Below are 8,012 nucleotides of genomic sequence, written 5' to 3' on the forward strand. Positions count from 1 at the left end.
CCTTAAGGTTCGCAGCCTGATTCGTAACCACTACGCTACCAGATTTACATAATTCAATAAACGGCATAAAACATCCAACTATAATACTAGCTATAATTTTTAAAAAATTGAATAAAGGTGTTTAAAAAAAAAAAAAAAGACACTGCCTTCCCAAGGACTACTCTCCTTGTCAGCTCTATTTTGTATAATCTAATTTCCTCATTTATATCACTTCTTTCCCACACTATAGGCCAAATATCTTAATTTTGGTTTCAAAAATATACGCTCAAGAAAACAGAAGAAAGATACCTTCCCCCAGCCCTTCTTATTCCAAAGAAAAAACAGCAACTACATCTGTTGTCTACCTATGTCATATCCAAACCAAAGATAGGTAGGTATCAGCCAATCAGTAGAATTCTCCAGGAAGGCAACGTAGTCCTCAGTACCTACCAAGTCTAAATATTTTTGAGCACTTGCATATCCACAGAACATACTACTACAGTGGAGACCTGGTGCGGCGCTGTGGGTTAATGTACCAAACTGTAAAGCCATTTGAACTTCCAGGTCGGTGGTTCAAGCTCACCAACAGCTTCTCGGAAACCCTATACAGGGTCACTATGGGTCAGAACTGACTCAACAGCACTTAACAACAACTACAGGGGAGGGTGGGGCACATACAATCAAAAGCAGTGGCAATGGCCTTCAGATGCCTATAGTTTTCCTGTGAGTGTGCAAGTTATCAAGAATCAAGATTAATTATTTATTGAGGTTGTCCTCCAGTAACAGTTGTTTGAGAAAGTCACATAGCATAGCTTACTTATCTATATCAAGTAATTGAAAGACAGCTACCTGGTCATCCCACAAAAAGAAATTTATATCTGTCCTGATATCAAAGAAAGGCAAACAGACTGCAGAAATTACCAAGCAATATCATTAGTACCATATGGGAACAAAATTTAGCTGATGATAATTCCAACATGATTGTAATCATACATTGACAAAAAAACTGCCAGAAATTGAAGCTGGGTTCAGAAGAGGACACGAAACAGGAGATAGCGCTATTGTTGGCCAGATGGATCGTGGACGTTTACCTGTGTTTCACCAACTGTGGTAAGGCATGTCACCATGTGGATCATAACAAGTTATGAGGAACATTATGAAGAATGGGAATTCTAGAACACTTAATTGTACTCACGCAGAGTCCCTCCATGGATAAGAGGTCGTCTTTCGGACAGAGTGAGAGGCTACGACATGTTTCAAAACTGAAAAAGGTGTACATCAAGGTTGTATCTTTTCACCTTCTTTATTCAATTTGCACGCTGAACAAACAGTTAGAGAAACTGGGCTGTATGATGAAGGGCACAGCATCAGGATTGAAAGAGAACTCATTAAGAATTTGCAATCTGCAGATACCACAACCTTGCTTTTGAGCACAACTGAAAATGCAGATGTTTTGAAGCATGTACTGATGAAGGCCAAAGACGGCAGCCTTTGGTGTGGATCACCCCTGAATGTAAAGAAAACAAACATCTTCACAACTGATATGATAAACAACATCATGAGAAATAGAGGAAAAACAGAAGTTGTCAAGGATTTCACTCCTGGATCAACAACCAATACCCATGCAAGCAGCAGTCAAGACATACTGCATTAGGCAAATCTGCTGCAAAAGACCTCCTTAAAGATTCAAAAAGCAAAGATGACAAAGGTGTGCCTGACCCAAGCCATGTCTTTTTATGTGAAATCTGGACAAAGGAGAAGAAAGACAGATGAAGAATTAATGCATTCAAACTGTGGTGTTGAAAAAAGATGTTTGAATATACCATGGTCGGCTTCACCATGGACTGCCTAAGATTGAACAAACCAATCTTAGAAGTTGTACAGCCAGAACTGTTGACTAGCTTCTACAGTAACATCATCAGGAATTACTAGAGCAGGACATCATGTTTGATAAAGTAGACGGTCAGCAAAAAGAAGGAAGTCCTCAGTGAGGTGGACTGACACAATCGCTATAACAATGTACTCAAACCTACTAACAATCCTGAAGACGGTGCAGAAACAGGAAATGTTTCATTCTGTGATATGTTGAATGGAAACCAACTGGACAACAGCTAACAACCACATGGACTGACAACCAAACTGCTGGGTTTGCCAGGAACAAATAATTTTCTAATAACTAATGTATGGCCTACCTAATCATGTTTGGAAGGCTTGAAAAACTTAGAGTTACAGTTTTTTAGATGGCATCATTATGTATGACTCCTTCTTTGAGGTCAAGATTCAATAATCTAGCTGACTAGCTAAGAGTCTCATTGATAATCACTGTATAAGGAAACCTAGGGCCATGTATTACTAATTAACTATCCCCTGATAGAGGCTATGGAAAAATCAACTTATTTGTTTTATCAATTAAATAACATTGTGTGTCCTGGATTTTTGTTTGTTTGTTTGTTTTTTTAACAATATACTAGAGGAAGAAGAGTTATTCGTGTAGTACAGGAGTGGCTAAGAGCCACTCAGAAAATCCTGACCATGGTAGACATCATTAATTGACCACAATGCCCTTTCCAAATAAGCCCAGGTGTAACCTCAGAAAACTTCTTACTTGGCCTCAGCAGCCACTACCGCTGGATTGGAATTGGTATGTAAAATGAAATTCACTTGTTGGCCTGGAAAAGACTCGGGCCCACTTGTTGGCCTGGAAAAGTTTCCTAAGTTCTTTTTGAAAGCCCTTGGTTATTTTTTAACTTTTGGCACTTGGATAATCTAAGCTTTTATGAACACAAATTTATGGGGATAAAGACCAATTCAATTAATTTTCAGCTCACTTGCATTAGCATTGTTTAGGGCGCCTCACCCAGTATTTATACATTGGTAGGTAACTAATACAAATTTATACTTGTGCAATAAAGGTAAAGTTTCAATAACTTCACAATAGCCACATCTATTATATTTCTCAAGAGAAACAAGTGAGGGTGGGAGAGGAGATGGCTGAGGAGAGAGGGTGAGGGGGGGGGGGGAAATGGTGGAAGAAAAGCAGAAATGAGTGAGAAGCAGAAAGGGAAAGAGGCTAGTGGAGCACAGAAGCTCTGAAGTCCACAGTTGGGGCCTCGCTGGCACTTACTTGGGATGCTTGAAGGCCATTAGGCACCTCTCATACTTTCCCACCATGCTCCAGGCCACCAGGCCATCAGCACTTCCTGAGAGAAGGTGCCACTGATCAAAGCACAGGCACTTCACTGCTCCCTCGTGGCCGCTGAGAGTCTACAAGAAAGAATGCATGGGTTTCAGTCCACTGTCTCCGAAGCTGGAGACTTCTTTAGATGCACCACAAATCCACACTCCAGAGATCCATGTCTGTCACTTCTCCAAGCTGAATTCACTTTGGCTCACAGACCAGCGGAGTCCAAGGCTCTTCACCAGAGATCTCTCTCCAGTTAAAGAGGAATGGGTCTCTGGCCTGGGCAGGCCTCATCTTCCTGAAGCACCAGATAAGGTCAGGAATGACCACCCGCAAATAGTGCAGAGAGTAAACTGTGCTTCCCCAGTTCCTTGTCAGGAATTGGAATGGCACCTGGGGTGTCCTTGTACCAGTGACAACTGCTGGTTAGTTAGACCACAGTGACAACAAGATTGGTAGGAAAATTCCAGAACCCAAGCCAGCAGCTTTCTCAGTGAGAGCCTGTGTTCCTGGCACAAATGCTATCTCAATATCACCTGCAAGGGCCAGGGAGTGCAAACGCAACAAGACTATATCATTTGTGTGTGTGTGAACATTTAATCACATTCTAGACAGCCAGTATACTCTTCTCATTAGAGTAAGGAGAGAAAAGCAAGGCTTTGTCCATTCACATGCTCCATTCTAGTACCAGAGTGGAATATTCAGGAGGAGAAAAAGATATTTGATATCTGCTGCTCTTTAAAATGGAGCCCTGGTGATGCCGTGGGTTAGACATTGCAAGGTTGCCAGTTCAAACCCACCAGCTGCTTCATGTTGTTGTTGTTGTGTGCCATGGAGTTGGTTCCAACTCATAGCGACCCTGCACAGGGTTTCCGAGGCTGTTCATCTTTACGGGAGCAGAACGCCTCATCTTTCTCCCGCGGAGCAGCTGGTAGTTTTGAACTGCTGACCTTGCAGTTCGCAGCCCGATTGGTAACCACTATGCTACCAGAGCTCCTTCATGGAAGAAAAAAAAAGAGACGTCTGATCCCGTAAAGATTTATAGTTTCAGTTGCTGTTAAGTCAGAATCAACTTGATGGCAATGGGTTTGGGTTTGGGTTTGGCTCTTTAAGAGACCCTGGGACCACACATTGTACCCAGACAGCATCTTTGCTCTACCAGTCCTATGACAACATAGCTCACGACATGGGTCTGTTGGGTGATGATTGCCTGACCCTCCACAAGCCTTTGGCAGTCTTCTACTTCAGTTCTCCCATCTGCTCCTTCTGGTTCCTGTAACTCCGTAACTAGTTTCTATGGGATGACCTGAGGAGTCTCGTGGGAGAGATCAGTAGTCTCCAGCAGCCGGCCCTTTACCAGTCGGGCAGTGGCAACGTGCCACACCTTGACCATCCCTCGCTCACAGCTGCACATGATGTAGGTATCATTGATCCTGGTGGCCAAGACAGGGTCTTTGTGTTTAAACGTCTTCAGGCACTTCCCTGTGTCTATATCCCACACTGAAGAGGAGAGATAGAAGGGAAAAAGTGGAGAATGGGGCCAATTATAACCGAGTTGGCTCCCCATCCCAGAAACCAAGACTAGCAAAGCCTAACCAGGCAAATCCCAACAGGCTTTCCCCTGGGTGGGCTTCCTCAATAGCTCATCCACCTGCAGCACAGAGCTCCTGACCAGAGGCAGCCAGCAGGGCACAAGACCTGGCTCTAACCCTGACTCAGCAATGGCCTGAACAGCTGTTTCTAATAACTCTTTTCCTCAAGCCTGAAAGAAGGAGTCCCTGAATAGAGCAAATGGTTAAGTGTTCAGCTGCCAACTGAAAGGTTGCAGGTTCAAGTTCTCCCAGAGGTACTTTGGAAGAAAGGCCTGGTGATTCTGTTTCCAAAACATCAACCACAGACAACCCCATGAAGCACAGTTCTACTCTAACACACATAGAGTCGCCACGAGTCAAAGCCGATTTCATGGAAACTAGTTGACTTTTTTAAAAAAAAAGGGAGATAAATGTGGAATAAAACTTCAAATTCTTAAAAGACTCCAAACTTACTGGACGTTTTTGGGCAGGAGGAGACCCTGAGATAGGTATTGAGTTGCTCCTTTGCACTGAAACTATCCCTTGAAATCACCTTTGAATCAAACGGCAAATTCAACCCAAAGAATAAAGTATTGCGTTAAAAAAAAACAAAAACTTTATGACCAAAATTTCAACAACTATTTTAAAGCATAAATGAGAAAGTTGGGGGGCTGCTTTTGGATGGGAAAGGACGTGAAACAACTAAAACAGAAAAATTATAATGTTGTGGCAATATGACGACTGTAACCGATATCACTGACCATTATGTCTAGAAACTATGGAGCAGGACTGGGTTTTGCTGTCTAGATTTTCACCAAAAATCAAATGAAATGATAAAATAAAAAATTTAAATATTAAAATCTTGATTACTGAGACCTTTGGCACTCCCTTAAATTTTCTGCCCTAGGCAAGGACCTAAAGGGCTTCATTTTAGTCCCAAGCCGCTGATGGCCCAGAGGATTCTCCCAGCAGACTTGAGGGCCTTGTCTGCCTTTCCATCACCAAACCTCACCCAGGTAGTTTTGATCCTTTCTGCTCCACTCCTTAAAGCATTTGCAGCAATTCGATATTCATTCACGTCAAAGAGAGAGAAGATGTAGGAAACCACATTTCTTAAGCAGGTCTGTGTGTTTGAGTGTGTAACACCACTTCATTATACCTCTCCCACATCTTTCTCTTCCACTTTTCCCTGACATACAGTGGCTTCAATCTCTTGCTTATCTTATCTTCTCTCATACACACACACACACAAGAGGACTTCAAAAAGTTCATGGAAAAGTGGCATTTGAAGATAATGGAATTTGTCCACAAACTTTTTGAAGCCCCCTCGTATTCTTTTTAAAGTGTGCAATTCAATGGTATTAATTAAGTTTGCTCTACTGTGCAAGTTGTCGTCTTTGAATCATGGCAAATCCATGTGTTTCAGAGTAGCACTGTGCTCAATAGGTTTTCAATGGCTGGGTTTTTAAAAGTAGGTCACTCAACTTTTCTTCTGAGGGGCCTCTGGGTGGACTTAAACCATCAACCCTTTGGTTAGCAGCAAGCTTGTTAAGTATTTGCACCACCCAGGGACTTCAGGTTCAATTCTTGGCCAGTGACCCTCGTGAACAATCACTTCATCTGTCAGGGGAGGTTAGCATGTTGCTCTAAGGCTGAAGAGATTTCAGTGGAGCTTCTAGACTAAAACAGACTAAGAAGAAAGGTCTAGTAATCTGCTGAAATGAAAACCTTATGGATATCAGTGCAACATGTAACCTGCAACAGATCAGAGGGATGCGGTATTTCGTTCAGTTTTGCATGGAATTGCCATGATTTGGGGCCAACTCCATGGCAGCTGACAACATCAACTAAGTCATGCACCATAACCACCATCCATCTCCAAATTTTCTCATCACCTTTAAAGAAACTCAGAGTCTCTTCAACAGTGACTACCTCTTCCCCTTTTCAACCTGCCTTTGATAACCAATAATGCACTTCAGTCTCTATGCAATTGCCTACTTAGACTCTTTTCACTCTTTCCGCCTGCAGTTCTAGGGCGATGTCATCCATACATGTGGCTTCCATCATTCATTTGAATTGAAAACTACCAAGGTCAACTTGTCTGGGGTCCCAGGCAGGTATCTCCATATATGTCTGCTGGAAATCCTCCCTTGGATGCTCTCTGGAATCTTGTACTCATGTACCAGTTTTCTATGCTTACTGAAACACATTATTATAAATTTAGTGGATTATAACAACACACATTTATTATTCTACAGAAGTCTGACATGGATCTCAGAGGGCTCAAATTTATCTCCTGGTCCTTTCCAGTGTCTAGAGGTCACCTACATTCCTGAGCTCATGGCCCCCTTTCTCCAGCTCCACAGTCAGCAACATTCTTGCATTTTCAAATCTCCTTTTGATCACAGCCAGAAAAGTTTCTCTGTTTTTAAAGATACTTATGATTACACCTGGTGTGGCGCTGTGGGCTAATGCATCAGACTGCAAAGTCATTTGAACTGTAAGGTCAGTGGTTCAAGCTCACCAGCTGCTCCTTGGAAAACCGTATACAGGGTCACTATGGGGGGTCAGAATCGACTTGATGGCACTTAACAACAACAAATGATTACATTGGGTTTACCCAGATAATCAAGGAGTATCTCCATGTTGTTATTGCAATGTGCCGTTGAGTCGATTCTGATTCATAGCAACCTTGTATAGGATTTCCAAGAGTGGCTGGTGGATTTGAACTGTTAACCTTGTGGTTACTAATACAGTGATTATTCTACAGTACCACCTTAACTTAATGACACCTGTAAAGTCCTTTTGGCCATGTAAGATAACATAGTCACAAACTCTAAAGATTAAGATGTGCACCTCTTGAGGGTATGAGGCATTATTCTTCCTACTACAGTCTACTAACAGGGCTAAAACTGAGCCCATCATCTCCTTCCTTATTCCTCACTGTACCCTGCTCTTCCCCTGCAGTCCCGGTGTCCACTGATGGCCTTGTCTAATACACAGTGACCTGAATTAAAAGCTTGGGCTCATCATCTCTCACTCCTCATATTCAACTGACCCTTTTGTTGTTTTCCATTCGACCATTCAGTTGATGGTTTTAGGTGCCAGCTGCAACTCATGGAGACTCCATGGACAAGAGAAGGAAACTTTGCCATCTTCACCAACAAACAGGTGGTAGAAGTGGTGGTTAAATTCTGCCAATTCTCCTGCTAGAAATCTCCTTCCAGTCTGGGCCATCTATTTATTGTAAAGGCGTCCATCTGAGTCTCTTCACACTTGGC

General features: G+C 42.5%; 1 pseudogene; it reads right to left on the reverse strand.

The window, feature by feature from the left end:
* The window catches only part of LOC102817262, a 38,588-nt pseudogene extending 33,928 nt beyond the window's left edge, over positions 1-4,660 (reverse strand).
* Positions 4,661-8,012: the final 3,352 nt, after the last annotated feature.

This window comes from Chrysochloris asiatica, unplaced genomic scaffold (genome assembly GCF_000296735.1).
Source record: "Chrysochloris asiatica unplaced genomic scaffold, ChrAsi1.0 scaffold00849, whole genome shotgun sequence".
NCBI lineage: Eukaryota > Metazoa > Chordata > Mammalia > Afrosoricida > Chrysochloridae > Chrysochloris > Chrysochloris asiatica.